Here is an 18,735-nt window from a genome sequence, read left to right as displayed (position 1 = left end):
ATCAATGTGCATTCATGATAAAGTCAATGACATCTGTGCTAGCTCGATCATGTTTATTATAGGATGACTCCCCATCCAAAAGATTTTCAATACTGTTTACTGACCTCTGTTGTGACATCCTGGGTACCCTTGTTTCCACTTGAGACACCTTCAAATCAATATATGAAGGTGATGGCACTGACAACTGGGAGACTGTTAGCGGTGGCTGTGACCACTGGAAGCTGACTGCTTGTAGTGATGTTGAAAGAGTTGGGCAAATGTTACAGCACCAGACAACTGTCTTCTCACCTGCTTATGTACCTGACCTTTCACAATCCTTCGGTAATCACGATACAGAGGTGCCGACGTTAGCCTGGGGTGGACAAAGTTTAAAAATCACACAACACCAGGTTATAGTCCAACAGGTTTATTTGGAAGTACTAGCTTTCAGGAAGCTGCTCCTTTATCAAGTAACTAGTGGGACCCAAGATCATAAGACACATTTTTTTTTTCTCCCTCCTCACAGTACACTGGCTGTGGCTAATCTCCTCGTTTTATTTTTTCTCTCAAAAAACCCCCACACTACTGCAATAGTGCTTATTTTTCCCAAGCACCCATGTTGTGTGTGTGCAGGTGTGAGACACAGTGAAAGACAAGTCACAGAACTTATAGCAAAAGGACACAGTGTCATGTAATTAAAATGATATATTGAACAAACCTAGATTGCTGTTAAGCCTTTCATCTTTTCGAATGGGTTGCAGGTTTTGATTCATTAATATGTAAATCCCAGAACTTCTTTACAGTCACATTCTCAAGATAACTTAAGGCTTTATATATTTTAAAAATGATATTTCAGCTCAAACAATGCAATAAAGGTGTGAGATTAGAGTCTGTCTGTATCTCAATCTTGAGTCAGATTGGCTCTATTTCCAAAGTAGGAATTTATAAAATGTTAGATGGACTGTTTTATGCCACGTTCTTCGCAGCCTGCAACACATTAATCAATGAGGACAAGCATCTTGCTTACGCCTCCACCTCTCGCCTTTAAATAAACGCTAAACCTTAAACAGACCACTGTTCACAAACTGTCCAGCCTTCAGGACAACATTGACCACAACATCGTACAACCCTGTCATGGCAACCACTACAAGATGTCAGAGTTTAGACATGGATACTATCATTACACATGGGGACACCACCCACCACGTGCACGGCAGGTACTCATGTGACTCGGCCAATGTGGTCTATCTCATACATTGTAGGCAAGGATGCCCCGAAGCATGGTACATTCGCAAGACCAAGCAGACACTATGACAACGGATGAACGGACACCATGCAACAATCACCAGACAGGGATGTTCCCTCCCAGTCAGGGAACACTTCAGTGATGAGGGACATTCGGCCTCGGATCTTCAGGTGACTATACATTGGGGATATGCAACAACGCAGAGTGGCCAAGCAGAGGCTGATAGCCAGGTTTGGTACCCATGAGGATGGCCTCAACCGACACCTTGGGTTCATGTCACACTACAGGTGATTCCATTATACCATATACACTCACGCACATCCTTACATACACACACAGTCACGCTGACCTTCTCTCATACTCACGCTCTCTGTCACTCACACACACACCCTCTCTCAGGCTTATACTCTGTCATACATACACACATGCAAACACACACTCCCTCATACACACTCACTCTCTCCCCCTGTGCACACACACACCCACACGTCTATGGGGTGAATTTGCATTTGCAGATATATTCCATTTTGCTCAAAAAGTGCACAATCTGCAGGCAGTCAATCCATGTAATACTTTATAAATTCCTACTTTGGAAATAAAACCAGTCTGACTCAAGATTGGGTAACACACCTTTAATGCATCATCTGAGCATTGTATGAAACATTGTTATCTCAAGAATGTGACTTAAAAGTACTTCTGGGATTTACATATTAATGAACCAAAATCTGCAACCCATTCAAAAAGATGAAAGACTTCACAGCAATCTAGGTTGTTCCATATATCGTTTTAATTACATGACACTGATCTATTCCTATAAATTAAGTGTCTTATGATCCTGCCTCACTAGTTACCTGATGAAGGAGCATGCTCTGAAAGCTGGAACTTCCAAATAAACCTATTGGGCTGTAACCCAGTGTTGTGTGATTTTTAAATTTGTCCTTGGGTAATGACATTCCAAAGCGTTGGTCACTTGGTTTAGCAAGTGAATCATTTTTACACACTCTCCACTGGCAGTGTGTTCTACCACCCTCCATTCCAAAATGCACACTTTTACCACTATTCTCAGTCTTCTATGACCAAGTCAGTTTTGTATCCATCTAGCCAGCTCAATCAGATCCCATGAGACTCTATCTTCTGTACCAGCCTGCCATGAGGTACCTTATCAAATGCCTGACTAAAGTCAATGCACACCATGTCCACTGCCCTTCCCTCAATCATTTTGATCACGTCCTCAAAAAAACTCAATAAAGTTGGTGAGACTTGACCTTTGCCTGCACAAATCCATGTTGCGTATCACTAACAGGTCCATTTGTTTCCAAACGTGAACAAATTCTGTCTCTCAGTATATTCTCTAACAGCTTTCCCACTACTGACATCAGGCTCACCAGCCTGTAGTTACATAGATTCTCTGTTTCCTTTCTTAAAAGGAATGAAAAACATTAGTCATTTTCCAGTCCTCTGGTACCTCATCTGAGGCCAAAGTGGATACAAAGATATCATGGCCCCAGCTATTTCCTCCTTTGCCTCCCACAGTATCCTGGGACAGATCCCATGTGGCACTGGGAACTGGTCAACTTTAAATGTATTTCAAGACACCCAACACATTCTCGTTCATTATGTTGACCTGCCCGAGAGTATTCACATACCTTTCCCTAACCTCAAAATCCTTCACATCCCTCTCTTTGGTGAATACTAATGTAATCAGTAAGAATCTCACCCATTTCTTCTGGCTCAACACATAAACCCCCTCCTTTATCCTTTATTGGGTCTACGCTTACCCTAGCTACCTTCTTGCTCCTAATGCATGTATCAAAATGCATTGGAACTCAGCTTAACCCTACTGGCCAAGAACATTTCATAGTCCCTTATAGCTCTTCTATCTCCCCGTTTGAGCTCCTTCCTACTTTCCATATATTCTTCAAGGACTTCATCTGTTTTTAGTTGCCTAGACTTTAGGTATGCTTCTTATTTTTGTTTAAGCTGATAATTTCCCATCATCCAAGAATTCTGCCATTCCTGTTCTTTATTTTCACAGAACATGCCTATCCTGCCCTCTAATCAATTTGTCGTTAAAAGACTTCCACAATTAGCACAGGCACCCTTACACGTAGCTTTTGATCTTGCTACAAGATTCGCAGATATTGGGGTGTCATAGTGAATGAACTGGAGAAGATGCTGGGAATTGAAGTTAAGGCGGGCCAAGTATCCCTTCTTTTATAACTGCCAAATCTGCCCTCTCTGGGTGAACTCAGGAAGAGGTTATTTAACATTCTTACACACTGCGCTAGGAAGAACATATTAATGAACTGGATATCAGAAAAAACCCCAGATCTTTTGGGGTGGCACAGACTCCTAATGGAGCACATCCCCCAAGACTATCTTACAAGTATGGTGCCACCACAGAACAAAGCAATTTAAGATATGCCTGCCCTTTTTAATTTATACAGACACGGACCTATCAGCATTACTGATTAGGCCTTTATATAACTGTGAGGTTCCTGGTGGTGGAAATTGAATAAAGATTCGTGCACTTTGTGTCTTTCACTGTGTCTCCCACCTGCACACACACACACCATGGGTGCTGGGGAAAAAATAAGCACTACCGCACTTAGGTGGTAGTGTGGGGGTTAATAAGAAAAAAGAAAAAAAAAGAAAAAATATATAGCTGTGAGGATCAGATTTGGTGGTCTGGGGACATCGGGGGGAGGGGAGGAGGCTTAGTAAATATGGATACAATAACTGTTGCTACCGTGCATGGGAGCTTTGGTGGAGGTGTGGTGGTGAATGGAGTAATGTAATGTAATTTCATTTCATTTCATTTAAATTAAAATAAAATCAAACTAAATGAAGTATGAGATGACTGTAACCTAGAGCAGTAGGTAGATAATCGTTAACATTATTGTAATATCACAATATTGTATTATCTCTATTCTTCTGTATTTTTGTTTTTAACCAAAAAATTTATAAAATACAAAGTAAAAATCATGTCTGATGTGGATTTGCTGACTAACAGTCACTTCCATCCACATTCTCCAATTCTTGCCTAGTTTGATTATAGTTGGCCCTCCTCCAATTTAATACCTTCATCCGAGGTCCACTCTTGTTCTCATCCATTGGTGTCCATACATATATGTAATATGTTTTATAGGGCAGCTTTTATGTATTTTTTATTACTGGTGAATAGATTGCCAAGTTTGTGAGCAGCCTCATGAGTTCCAAAACTGGGCATCAACCATGGCTCAGTGTCTAGTACTGCTGCCTCAGTGCCAGGGACCCAGGTTCTATTCCAGCCTTGGGCGACTGGCTGTGTGGAGTTTGCATACTTTCCCTATGTCTCCTCAAGGTGCTCCGGTTTTCTCCCACAGTCCAAAAATGTGCAGGTTAGGTGGATTGGCCGGTGGTGAATTGCTGATAGTGTCCGGGGATGTGCAGGCTTGGTGGATTAGCCATGGGAAATATGGAGATAGGAGCTGGGCCTGGAAGAGATGCTCTTGTGAGGGACACTCTTCTGAGGGATTGTGTGGACTCAATGGACCGAATGGCCTTCTTCCATACTGTAGGAATTCTATCTCCTCATTGGGTCACTGATGTTGGCTTTAGTCCATGATAATATCCATGTTACAGTTCACAAGGAGACACTATTCCATTAACAATATAAGTATGCTGCACAATTTCTCTGAAATTTTGACATTTCACCTGATACTCAGCTGCCCAAGATTGCTGCTTTGCATAAAGGACATGGTCACCTAGGTCTTCCATTTCACTATTCACTTTTGTTGTGCACTGATGATATTACATCGTGCAAATTACTTCAGTCACATGTTTGCATTGGAGAAATGAAGGTCGTTCACATTAGGGGAAGGATGTTTGAGAGAAGTAGTGGTGAAACAGTAGTGGTGAAAATCATGATGAGCCTGGACAAAGGTAATAAAGGAGACAATTTTCCCATTGGATGAAGGAGTGGGCACCAACTTAATGTGATTGGCAAATAAAGCACCAGTAACATGAAGGAAAAAACCCAATGGTTGGTAGGATCTGGAATACACTGCCTGAGGTGTGCGATGGAAGCAGATTCAGTTAGGGGTTTCAAAGGAGAACGGAATAATTAACTGAAAAGAAAATATTTCCAGGATGACAGGAAAAAGGAATGGGAGCAGGACTCCGGAGTTTAGATTACAAAAAGCTAGCACGGACCTATCAGGACAAATGACTTCTGGTCTTTCATTACATTGTTGCTTGATGAACAGAAAATTTAAACTTAATCAAAACAGACTATATTTAATTGTTGATTGTTGAACGAGAGTTTTTTTTCTGGCATTACCTTTTCATCCCTTGATCATTTCCACTGAATGGTCAGTGAAATGATAGATGTTATAACTGACTGCTTCTCCAATGTTCAGAATCTACTGGCTGAATCCTTCACCTGACATCATTAGCAAATGGAGCCTCTTTCCATTGAGGATTATGATAGAGTCCGCCGGTGATGTATTTAAATGTTAGGTGAACCCCTGGAAAAAAACCAAAGGTGTGGAAGTTGACGATTCAGCTCTGCAAGCATCTGGATGTATTTTTTCGACTGACATCCTCGAAAATGGTGTCTATCAGGTACAGAATGCAAGCACTCACAGCTACCTGGTTCATGTTGTAGACAGCTTCAGTGGATGACTTGGTACAGCCATAACTACAGTCGCTGAATGTTGTAGATGTTTGGAAAAGTTGCATTTGTACGATGTACATTTATAGCTTATCTTAAGAATGTGACCCCTGCTGTAACTTGTTTTCAATTTAGAAGTAGTAGCCATTAAACATATTACATGGATCAACAGTCACCTTTATTCCTACTGGTAAGACCTTGCTGGAGGCAAATCACAGCTGCAGCATTTTATACAGGCTACTAAAGCCTTTCTAGTAAGGCGCAGTCTACTCCCATAACTTCTCAAATAGCTCTGGACAGAAATATTTCCAACTTTAGTAATGGATGGTCAAAGAAAATGAAGAAATCAATTCAAACTGTGGAAGTGAAGATGCAAAGCTTGAACAGATGTCCCAGGGCAAGGATTAGTCAAGCCCTGTACATTGGATTCCAGCCAGGTAGCAAAGCTTCACTTCACTTTGTCTTGTCAATCAGAAAAGGACACATTTATGCCTAGAATTATGACCTCAGACAAGGCCTCCAATATTATGTAATAATCCAGAACGAGAGCACCAAATTATATTACAATCTGGTTAGGGACTGGCAGTATTTATTCTTAAAAGTAGACAAAAGGAGAGGTCGTGGGGACCTTCAAAAGACAAGAATTTCACAAGATTCCACAGTTTTAAACAACAATATTTTCCTATTTAAGTTAGGTCAATAATACAATTTACATGTACAAATTATTTCTATGTCCATAGCTAATATCATAAATGTCACAATATACCATGATCAAGTACCCCACAGTGAGTATTAATTACAAAATGTGATCAAAACAGATCCCACAGATCTCTCGGCAACTCCCCCGAGATGTTAAAGACACAGTAGGTCATCAAATCTCATTCAAGTTCCCAAGGAATTGCAATCTTCACTTTTGTTGATCTGCCATTTAAGCTCCATTTCAAGAGTCATTTCTTCCTGCCTCATTGATTGCTTCTTTTCAGGTCATTCGCCATCCTTTTCTCTGTCTTCGCTCCCCTGGATTCAAACTGCAACCCAGTACTCATCCTCAAGCACAACTCCAGCTCTTCACTAACAGCCAGCATCAAAGAGCCAGACCTAACCCTACATCCTCAAGTCCCAACCTCCCCCTCTTGGAGTTGCACTAAAGTAATCATGCTCATAAGTTTCTTTACAGCCCCTTACGCATTGCCACAAACACACAGCCACTGACCTTCCCACTTAATCTGCTCTCCACACCTCCGAATCCTGACTCCAACTCTTAACTGTCTAAAGCCTAAAACTTTTTCCTGTTCTTCACTCCTTACTGCATCCCACTGCCCAGAATCAGTGTAGTTGATGTCTTCCCAGCATGCCAGCTAACTGCCACTTTTGTAAAAGAGAGTCTGGATTTCTCTCCTCCTACAATAAAACAAACCGTGTCCTTGAAATTTTTTTCAGTGACTACCGAACTGTGTCAGGGACCTGTACTAAATACCCATTTTTGTACTAAGCCACTCCCCAATTGCTGGGCAGAATTAAATGTCACCATGTCATAATTCTAGGAATTGAGTGTAGTCTGAATATTACTTTTCACACATAATGTTGGTTTCCCTGGTACAATTTTATACATTGCAATTGGATTTCATGACACTAACCAGACCTTAGACTGAAATCCATCTGAACCCAACGGCTTAACGGTCTGCAGCTTCAAACATTTGTTAATTTCCACTTCCCTGGTGATTGTAAATTTTATAGAGTTCCTCTTTACCTTCCAATATCTGAAGCAGCTTTTTCTGGTATTCCATATATTCTCTACAGCAAAGACCAATGCAAAATACCCATTCAGTTCAACTGCCACCTCCTTATTTTCCATTGATCATTCTCCAGATTCACTTTCCATAGCATCAACTCTTAATTAAATAAATAAGAATTACAAAGTATCAAAAGTTACACTTAAATTGGTCTTTATATCTAGCCAGCTTTCTCTTGCACTCAATTGTTTCCTTCCATTATCATTAAAGCTTTAGTCATTCTTTGCTTTCTTTTACATTCTGTCCAATCTTCTGACCTGCTACCCATCCTCGTACAATTATATGCTTTCCTTTAAATCTGATACTACCTTTAACTTTTTAAGTTAACCACAGACGACAGGTCCTTCCCATAGAATTTTGTTCTTGTTAGAAAGAATCTATTCAGTGCATTCCAAAATAGTCCCTTTAAAGAAAATGTCATCTGCTGCATCTCTATATCCCTCAACCTAATTTGCCAGTTGACTTAGCAAGGTTCACTTCCATGGCCTCAAATATAGTTAATTAAAAATTTAAAATACTAATCTTGGATCTACTCTTCTCTCCCTGAACAGAAGTTAAAAATTTGCTGGTGTGATGATAGCTGCTTCCAAAAGGTGAGTTCACGGAGATAATGAATTAATCCAATCTCATTGCCCACGACCAGGTCCACTGTTATGCATCTTTGTATAACTTCCAAACTCTTATTATCAAATCTAATTTCATCACAGTAGCTATTGGGAAAATAAATTGAATAACTAAAATATTTCTTTGTGACTGCAGTGGCAGCTGTATTTATTTTGCAGCAGGTACAAAGCTGGCTGTTATTTTCATATACCACATCTGGGCCTCCTGTGTGAGCCCTTTTAAATGCTGATTGCAACCTTTCCAAAGATTAAAGATTAACTGCACTTCCTGTAAATCTTTATTTCTCTTTACTTTTAGAAAATGATTTTGGGTATTATTATTTTGTCAACATCTCTGCTTATATCAAGTTTGTAACATGCCACTGTTACTGCGCTAGAATATTTACAATTGTATCAGAAAAGATGGTGTAAATTCCTGAAGACATTTTCCCGGCTGGTAACCAGCTCAGAGGTTTCCCAGTCACAGTGCATCAGAATTTCTCTACACTCCATACATTGAATGTCACGGGACCTACAAGTCTGATGACCTGCTTTATTGGTGACACAATCTAGCCTTGGGCCTTTCCACAAGTTCATGATACTTACAAGATGAGGTAGGCCACTCAGACCAGCTTTATTCAACCATTCTAGTTTCATTTTAAAAAATTAAAACAAATTGTTTACTTATGCAATTAATGACTCACTTTAAAGAGATCGAGGATACTTTTATAAGGCAGGAGTGAAGCATCTTAAGTAAAATGGCTACAAACTCTTGGACTATACAATATGCTTAGCAGCCTAACAGTTTCTCAATTATTACTTAATTCTAATCAAATAGATTCTCACTTTCATCCCTCAAATACAGCACTTTCCTCCAGTACTACTGCAGTTTGTTTGTTCAATATTACCATTTCATCCCTTTTTTCCTCTTTATTATCTTTCCTGTATACTTGTAATGAAGGTCTTCAAGTTCCCGATCCTATTCTTCTTTAAGGCAGGTCTTTTTTTGTTAATAATCTGTTTTTCTAATCAAGCTGTTCTGGAGCAGGTGGAACTTGAATCCGGGCATGTCCAGGCGTAGGGACACTACCACTGTGCCACAAGAGAGCCCTAAGTCAAAACATCCAAGATGGAACATGAACTCTCAATCACTGGCTTAGGAAGCCAGTGTCTTATGATAGTGAGAGCTGCAGGTTCAATGACCTGTCATTTACCAGACGATATACACTTATGCATGCTTCCGATCTGATTCCTACAATTCCCAATCTATTCTATACTCCAGTGCTATTTGAGCAAGCTAATATTTCAAGTCTAGATGATTCTTCATCAGACCTCTGAAGGGTCATCTAGACTCTAAATATTAGCTTGCTCTCTCGCAATGGATGCCTGACCTGCTATGATTTCCAGCATTTTTTGTTCACAACACAGATTCCAGCATCTGCAATAATTTACTCCTCCAGCACTATTGTTTTTCACCTTGTTTCTTCTCTCAAAATGTGGTGCCCACCCCCTCAAAATAGTTTAAACTCTCCACACAGCACAAGTTAACCTTCCCATAAAGGATACGAATATCATCTCAGTTACAGTGCAAACCATCCAAAACCTGCCAAAGAATTGGCAGCAATGTATAAAACTGTCAGGAAATTTCTACCCAATGTCTAAAATTCAGGAATGAAGAACATAATTTCCCTTCCTCAGTTTTTTTGTATTAACAAAATAGTCTGAAAGAGATTACAACTTTTAAGAAAATTCTGTGTTGTACCTGCTCATCACCTCACAACCTTATTTACACAAAAGAAAATAAGTCGTATTCATGGTGTCTACACATAAATGAAAACGGGTCCTGCTTCATCCTTATAGCCCTGCTCTGTATTAGTTTCAACACACAGTATCGGGTATTTCGAAAATAAAACTTGACAAAATTTTCCAAAATGAACTATGTACATTAGTCTGTTTTGACATAGTCGGGTAACTTATTGATTAAGCTTCACTGGATTAGATGCAGTTTTTCACCCTGTTTATTGAGGACAATGTCAAACTGAATCCATCCTTAAAATGAAGCAAGTTTTTATTATTTGTATTTAAAACCTGTATCACCCAGATATCATAAACCTGAGTTTTAAAAAGCCATTCAGACCAGGAGATGCTTTCAGTTGTTCAGGGTGTAAGTTTACACTCCATCCACTGCCATCTGTTTGTTCCCCGTTTATCTGACTCTACAGTAATCAGTGGAAAGGTCAAGCTCACAGTGCCTCAAACTGTGACAATGCACAGCGGGGTATCAAACAAACAGCTCTCACGGCACTCTTGTTGAATAGCTGAAAAATGCTGAAAAAAATATAATCTTTTAATTTGTTATTCATAAATGACATTCTGGATAATATTTGCTGTGATGCTGTGCAGTTGAGTCCTGCACAATTTTTTAATAGACCATATAGGAAAGAAAATAAATTGCTAATGCAGGTTTCATTTTCACATGAAAATAATGAAAACATATTTTAAATCCCTCCAGGATCTGAAATCCAGATAAAAACAAAAATTGCTGGACCATCATTCACCTCACATCTATAATGAGAACATGCAGATTATGACAATTATCTCTTTTCTAAAATGTGCTGATGAATCTTCTGCATTTTTGTTGTTTACTTTCCCCTTTGTATTTCAGGTCTATAATATTTGCGGTTCTGTCTCTTTGTTAATTTCTGGCAACTGGTCAGCTCACTTCAACCTCTCCATTTATCATTTAGGCTTCTTCCATAAGATTGCTGCCTGGTCTTTAACAGATTGGCTGATGTCCATATACCATTAGAATTGGGCACAACATTTAAATAAATACACTTACCTTTATAAAGCACTCTTAAAGAACAGAAATGCATGACATTCAACATAGATTTTCTGAAATGCGGTTCTGATTGCAATGTAGCAAATTATTCACAGCAAGATCCCAGAGGCCACTAAGTAAGCATGCTTTCTGAGCAGCATTAATTGAGGGGGAACTACTCGTTCTCCCCGTGTCTGCGTGGGTTTCCTCCGGGTGCTCCGGTTTCCTCCCACTGTCCAAAGATGTGCAGGTCAGGTGAATTGGCCATGCTAAATTGCCCATAGTGTTAGGTAAGGGGCAAATGTAGGGGTATGGGTGGGTTGCGCTTCGGCAGGTCGGTGTGGACTTGTTGGGCTGAAGGGCCTGTTTCCACACTGTAATGTAATCTAAAAAAAAAAAATCTACTCTTCAAATGGTACAATGGGATCATATGCACCAGGCTTGTCCAACCACCAGCCTGCAGGGACCTATGTGATCAAAAAGCTATTGTACAAAATATAAGCATGTGCAACTGTGGAATCTTCCATGAAGCTGCTCCTCCAATCAGAGGTCACTTCTCTCCCACATTTACTGCTTTTTAGTTCACTATCTGAATCACCTTTGATTAGGGGATCAGGGTACTGTAATTGGTTTAAGGCTGTGGGTAGGGTAGGAGTCTGCAGGAAGGGCACTGGGAGGTTTTCAGTGAAACTCTGTCTTGAGAATGAGGGAACTGGAATGAAAAACATAATTTCCCTTTCTCTGTTCTTTGTATGAACAAAACAGTATGAAAGAATTTTCTTAAAAGATTTAATCTCTATGTGTTGTACCTGCTCAGGTTGGGAAGGGAAAGACAGTGACAGTTGGGGCCATCAGGAGGGGAAGCAGAGTATGAGTAGGCCATTAGGGTGGTGATGGTGCCAGACATAGAGTCTGAGAGATGTACAGCATGGAACTCATCCGTGCCGATCAAATATCCAAAAGTAATCTAGTCAGATGTTGGGTTGGGGAGTGTGTGTGTGTGTGTGGGGGGGGAGGGAGACTGGAACCATCAGAAAACTTTTCTCTTCCAGAAATCTTTGTCGTTCTCAAGCACTGTTAATAATGAAGAGCTTTTTGTTAGGTTGGTTAATCTTGCATCAGCTATTCAATCACAATGCTCCAGCCGACTAAATCAGGGGATTGCTTGGATAAGGTCCCTTTCCAACCACAGGTACTGCTCATCAGCAATATTTACCGCAGACCTCTCAAGTCAGGGGTTATAACTTGCACATATGCATGCATATGGGGATAAGACAATGTGGGACAAGGTTGGCGAGTAGAGGGGTGAATGAGTGAGTGATTAACAGAAGCTTGAGTGAGTGAGCGACTGAAGGAGGGGTAGTTTTGAGAATCAGTGGTCAGAGAGGTTGTTGGGCTGGTGGGTGATTTGGAATGGGGGTGGGGGTGGGGGAGAGCAGTTGGGTGAGTAAATGACTGGGGAGAGGGAGTGCCGAGAAGGGACGGGTGAAGAGGTGGGTTGGATTGGACTGGACTGGACATACCAACTCACTCTTCCTCCACACCCCACTCACATGCTAATCAGATCAAAGAATGCCTGTTCAAAGATTAATCAAAATCAGTGTTAATCCTGAGCTCAACGCTGGTCTCCACCTGTTTTTGCTGGTGATCAGGACCTGGAGTCTCATCATTTATTTTCTCTCCAACTCTGCCCTCTTAACCAAAAAAAGGGAAATAAAAGGGCTTCATTAGGTAACTCTGTTGCTTGGTAGTTTTAAGTGGTCATGTACAGTCAGACTCCTATTTCTTGTCATGAAAGCAACGTACAGCAGATGCTGGGAATCTGAAATTAAAATGGAAAATGCTGGACAGATTCAGCAAGTCTGGCATGATCATTAACTCTGTTTCTCTCTCCACAGAAGTGTCAGACCTACTGAGTTTCTCCAGCAATTTCTGCCCCTATTTTTTTCTATCCTAACCCAACATCAAGACCTGGAATTGCTATCTTCATAGACGGTTGACAGAAATCTACCCATGACTCATGGAGTATTCATTCTGGTCAGAAGCATTAAGTCAGGCGTCTTTGTATACATCTGCCACCAGATGTGATACTGTTGGAACTGACCAAACTCTCAACACACTGACCATCAATTTCAAGCACCAATGGCTGGCATGTACGTAAACTTGACTAAAAACAGCCATTCCCTGTGTTTTTTTGTTGAGGAAAAAATATAGCCCTCAAGCGTTTTTATATCCATTTCATAAGGGAAAATTCTTCTCTGTACATTTATTACCTCAGCATCACTTTTGCTCCCCAGAGTTTTTCTGCCTCATTTAACAACTCCAGCTCAGGCAGATTTAAGCATTCTAAATGAACAGTTCCCTATTCAGAATGATGGCTGGAACTCCCCTCCCACCTCAGCAGTACTGTGAAATCTAGAATTCTTTTCACTAGCTCCCCAGAGGAGAACCAATAGGGTCAGCTGAAGCAGAGTGTGTAATCTTTTATCTACATTAATAGCGCTAATGACATGTTCGTCCATCAAACACAACCCGGAAGAAACTGCAACCTCAAAACACAAGGAATATCGATTCAGAATTCGCTGACTTAGTTCATTTGCTCAAACACACTGATCATTTATTTGGAATTATTTTAAAAAGGCAGTGTTGCTATGGCAACCTGCCTTGCAAGATACACCATCACTGAAATAAGGCTGAGGAGGGGCAGAAGGTGTTGCAAAGCCGTCATCTGATATTAAATGTTGTTCACACACCCCCCTCCTCCACCATTTTTTCCTTCCCCCTTAAAGGGCAGTGGTATTGTTAGGACAGTGTTCTACTAGCTCAATCCTTTGCAAACTACTGAGTGTTGAGACATTTCAGCAATGGAAGGAAGAAAGCTGCCTGATCCCACACAAAGTGTAGTTACCATTGAGACTCACTGGATAGTGGCCAAGAGTAGGATTGTCCTTCTCTCTAGTTCTGGGCTGACAAAAAACAAAATGCTCCATTGGAAATTAACCAAACAAGCAAAGTGTTCAGATTACGTTGATAACTGTGTACAGGTCACCCTCTTTGCCAAATGTTTAGAGGAAAGGCTACAATAAGAGCCAGACACTACCCTGTCAGAGAGTAAAACAAAGAATTCCTGATGCTTGAAATCTGAAACAAAAACTGAAATTGCTGGAGAAACTCAGCAGGTATGGCAGCTTCTACGTTCAGAAAACAAAGTTAAAATTTTGTATCCAGTGACCCTTTCAGTAGTTTTGAATAATACTAATAATAGCCTACCCAGAAAGACCATGAGTCTGCCATGTGATACAGGTACCAGTCTGTTCCTTATTAGAGCAGTGAAACCAAAAACAGGTTGTGCCCGACTGCTTGCAGCACCAGCTGTTTTACTGTGAAACCTCACTCCAGGCATTCAAGCACAAATTATATTCACGTATCACAAAATATGTGGGAATGCTTCCATTTTTAACTCAAGAATACTCCACAATGTGTTCTAAGTGCTTCCTGGCAGTGTGTCTATTTATATCAAGAATGGGGAAAATTGTGGGAGTGCTTCATGCTGAAAATTGTTCCCAATTTGCATTGAAACCATGCATGAGAATTAGAAATGTACCATATGCATTATACTGGAATCTGTCTAAACCACCATTTTCTAATGAGATTTGTATTGTGTTCAGAAATTGATTTACACCAATGGTCTGTCACTACACTTCATCTCAACAGTACTGCGAGGGGATCATGGATGCTTTATGTGGCATTTCCCAAGGAAAGGTGTTAATCTGAAAGCATGGATTATCATCAAAACTTTCTCATGTCCTCTTGTTAGTCAAAGGAGGGTACCATTTCTAATGAATTAGAAACCGGCTTCCCCCAGATCTCTGTCTATCAGTTAGTTATCAGACATCCAAGGAAGATTTTAGTGAGATTAGAGAAAACCCGTGCTGAATAAAATGCAGTGTGTCTCCTGAATACAAAAAGGATCAATTGGAAGCTAAATATTTTGTGTTGGCTCCTTTGCATTGAACTAGCAATGAGAAGTCAAATTAAAGAGTCTCATTCTTAAAAAAATTGTTTCACCAGAATTTAAAGTCCCCTGGAGTTTCTCTGATACTAACAACTTCTGGCAGCTGTGGCTCCTCAGCCAAGTGTTCCCCTCATGTGTGAGTCCAGCTGCTATTCAGTGTTGGAGCCAAATCCAGATCTATCTCAAAGGTACCCACACTTGTTCACCAACAACCATTGGTCAACAACCAGGTGCAGGGACGCCGAGAGAATTCTTTAACCTAAAAGCAAAATACTGCTGAATACTGGAAATCTGAAACTAACATGGAGAAACTCAGCAGCTCTGAGCAGCACCTGTGACTTTTCAGAAGAAGTCATACCTCTCTCTGCACAGATGCTGCTAGGCATGCTGAATTTCTCCAGCACTCCAGACTCCTTCACCCTTTGGCATGGTTGATCACAATATATTATTAACTAAAACCATTGATCGAGGTCCTCCAAGTCTCATTCATTCCCACAGAACATGGGGGATATTCACAAATCCAGGCAATTGCTGAACGTGGACGCAGCACTGTATCAATGGGTAAGATTTCCAATAGTCGTGCCCTCACTGGAACAACACTATCACTATCACTGGCTGTTTCTCAACTGGAGGAACTCAAACAGGTTGTAAATTCATAGGGAAAGTCAGCTGAACAACGATAATCTTCCAATTAGAAAATAAAAGGGGTTCCTTCAAATCATTAACTTTAGTTCTTGAGCAGTGCCCTTCAAAAAAGTAGAATATTCTTAAAATACATTTTGTGTGTGTGGGGGGGGGATTGAGGAGTGCTGCTGTCTTCGTTCTGCAGGGCAATGTTGCCGCATCTCATTAATCCCCAGCAAGCTGTCATGTTCAGTCCTATACTGATTACAATGCTTGACAATGATCAGCAGGGCAGACACACTACAAACCCTCCACACACACCTACACAAAATAAAACACACCGCTCACTCTTCTCAAAGTACTGCCTCTGACATTGTATGTTCAACAGCAATAAGCACGATAGTGGAACCACCGCTAGTAAAACAATCACAGCTTGTTTCCAACCTCCACCACCAAATCGTTTCAGAAACTAGACAGCTTCCTGCCCATATTCCTAATTGCAAGAAGTGTTAGTCTTTCCTTCAACCAGTTCCCGGCCATTCGCTTATAAATTGTTATTTTTAAAATCAAAATTAATGTATCCATAGCAAAGAGATACCTCATTAAAATCGAAATCGCGGTGAAAAAATTGCATTCTGTGCAGTGCACAAGGTTTAGATTGCATGATACAACATACTTCATGTCATTTCTTAACATGTACAGTAAGGTTTTAGAAACTCTGAAAGCACATAAATATGTTTCATTTACAGCAGCACACCCAATAACTTCGATATCAAAGAAAATCTCCAGCCATGCCCTATGATGCTGAAAGACTGTCTCACATATTTCTACATTGTCTTCACATCTCACCTCTTCTGCACTATCGTCCCTGTGCCGATCTGTGCACTGTAACAGGACTCTGCGGGAGACCCTCCCACAGTGCAGCTCTCTCCGAGCTCTTACACACTCTCTGTCAGTACTACACCCCCACCCCACAAAACCCCAGTGCAAACTGGGAGTCTGCAGTGACTTCATTTCTTTCCCTCCCTTTCAGCCTATCAGCCAATTGCAACATGTACCGAATTAAATTATGTTTCCCTCCCCATAGTCGTATTAGATACTAGACAGTTATTTATTATGCAGGAAGATAACCTGGGCCATTTGCTTGGGTCTCACCAGCAATTATTTAACTGCTGAAAGCAAAACATCTTCTCCCTTGCTGTCCGGTAATATGACCTGACACCTGCAGCTAGGCTATGGGAAAAACAGGTTTACTATCATTCTCTTGTGCAGTATTAATCGTTTAGAAACACAGATTTATTATAGATTTCATTTTAAATGTTCCTGTCCTCTTGTTTTCCCAGGTGACTCATTCTTTTCCAGTTGCTACCTCATTTCACCCACATTCTTCTGTTTGGAAATTACAACCTGCTGCACAATACAGACAGGCTGTGTTTTTTCTAATTCTTCAGTAATGTTAGTCTCAGTCATTTTATAACCGTTTAATAAATGCCCCCTTTGTATTATACCACAACATCACATTTGATACCTTAAAATTCATTTCTATTTCAACTTTTCCAATGTTTATTGTATATCTTTCTATTATAACTAAGATCTTTAGGCCCATTTACTGTAATATTTATGAGTCAATCATGAGAGTGTGTAAGAGCTCGGAGAGAGCTGCACTGTGGGAGGGTCTCCCGCACAGATCGGCACAGGGACGATAGTGCAGAAGAGGTGAGATATGAAGACAATGTAGAAATATGTGAGACAGTCTTTCAGCATCATAGGGCATGGCTGGAGATTTTCTTTGATATCGAAGTTATTGGGTGTGCTGCTGTAAAAACATTGACTTCATTTTAAAACAATTCATCGAATCCGAAACACTTTCTGATGTAAGAGTATGTTATGCAAATAACAATTATTTCTTTACTGTCACAGTTCATGTAGTCCAAATTCAAATGTTTCCTCTCTCCCAATGATAATACTAATATTCACAACTTTTGTCATCATATTACGTATTTTAACAGTGCCAATTAATATCACCCATTACTCAGAATGATTATTGTCATAAGTTCACATTGTCATGACTCACTGGTTAGCACATTGGAATTCCAGTCTCAGATTAAATGAAAGCATAGTTAGGCTTCTGCATTTAATAAAAATTGTGAGGGTATTTATCACAAGTAATTAGACTATATTAACAGGTAAACAATTACAAACAATTGGTATATAACTCTAACTATAACTGTACAGGTGAACATGAAAGATTCAATGGCACTTTGAGAAGACAAGAAGACATCAACTCCTGATGTTCTGCCCATCACCACTAAAACAGTTTTTTGACATTATTTTCATTAATGATTGTGTAGCATTTTATATGTACAATGTGAGCACAGAGCTGGGTGTACCTTGTTACAGAAATTTGGCAAGAATGGGAACTTTATTTAGAATAAGTCAAATGACCATACAAAACCTAAATAATTAGAGTAAAAGATCTCTTGAGCAACTGACAGGATAATGAGACATGTTGCCTCCAATTTCTGTGCTATTTGAGAAATCCAGAATGCCTCTCATTTCCTACGTTGTAAGCTGAGCATGAAATCTTGTGGTTACTTAAACACAAGCTCAGAGGGTGTAGGTTTGCTCGCTGAGCTGTAGGTTTGATATCCAGATGTTTCATTACCTGGCTAGATAACATCATCAGTGGCGACCTCCAAGTGAAGCGAAGCTGTTGTCTCCTGCTTTCTATTTATATATATTTATATTTAGTGGGCGGCACGGTGGCACAGTGGTTAGCACTGCTGCCTCACAGCACCAGAGACCTGGGTTCAATTCCCGCCTCAGGCAACTGACTGTGTGGAGTTTGCACGTTCTCCCCGTGTCTGCGTGGGTTTCCTCCGGGTGCCTCCCACAGTCCAAAGATGTGCAGGTTAGGTGAACTGGCCATGCTAAATTGCCCATAGTGTTAGGTAAGGGGTAAAGGTAGGGGTATGGGTGGGTTGCGCTTCGCCGGGGCGGT

At 40.5% G+C, this 18,735-nt stretch overlaps 1 protein-coding gene across 1 annotated transcript in view; it reads right to left on the bottom strand.

Annotated features, from left to right (window-relative positions):
• LOC122559429 (synapsin-3-like) overlaps positions 1-16,685 on the bottom strand; it is a 265,554-nt gene extending 248,869 nt beyond the window's left edge. The window contains exon 1 of the mRNA XM_043708876.1: positions 16,584-16,685. The gene's annotated coding sequence lies outside the window, so the exon portion shown is untranslated. The remainder of the gene's footprint in view (positions 1-16,583) is intronic.
• Between the last annotated feature and the right edge of the window lie 2,050 nt (positions 16,686-18,735).

This window comes from Chiloscyllium plagiosum, chromosome 19 (genome assembly GCF_004010195.1).
Source record: "Chiloscyllium plagiosum isolate BGI_BamShark_2017 chromosome 19, ASM401019v2, whole genome shotgun sequence".
NCBI lineage: Eukaryota > Metazoa > Chordata > Chondrichthyes > Orectolobiformes > Hemiscylliidae > Chiloscyllium > Chiloscyllium plagiosum.
This window is presented reverse-complemented; position numbering and strand designations above follow the sequence as displayed.